This window comes from Limulus polyphemus, unplaced genomic scaffold (assembly GCF_000517525.1).
Source record: "Limulus polyphemus unplaced genomic scaffold, Limulus_polyphemus-2.1.2 Scaffold4740, whole genome shotgun sequence".
In the NCBI taxonomy this organism is placed as follows: Eukaryota; Metazoa; Arthropoda; class Merostomata; order Xiphosura; family Limulidae; genus Limulus; species Limulus polyphemus.
Genome location: NW_013670350.1, coordinates 12,115 through 12,433, shown reverse-complemented (window position 1 = coordinate 12,433; position 319 = coordinate 12,115).

The following is a 319-nucleotide window of genomic DNA, read 5'->3' as shown; positions in this document are numbered from 1 at the left end:
TGGTAGCTATTGTCGTTTATTAGCAGCTGTTATTTTAGTTATTTGTGTAATTTTTTGGTATATAGTGTATTAATTAGTTGTTAGTGTTAAGATTAACAATACCAAACATTGTTGGTGTTAAGGTTTATAATGCTGAACATTATTGGTGTTAAAGATTTCAATACTGAACGTGAAATGTTAGCGGCCAAATAATCGTAAGGGGATGGGGTTTCAGAAACATTTAATTTCAGTTTTACACATTTTAGTTGATGTTTCTTTGACATTTCAATACTTCAGTTTCATTGGATCTTGTTTACAGTTGAAATCTTTCTTAATGATG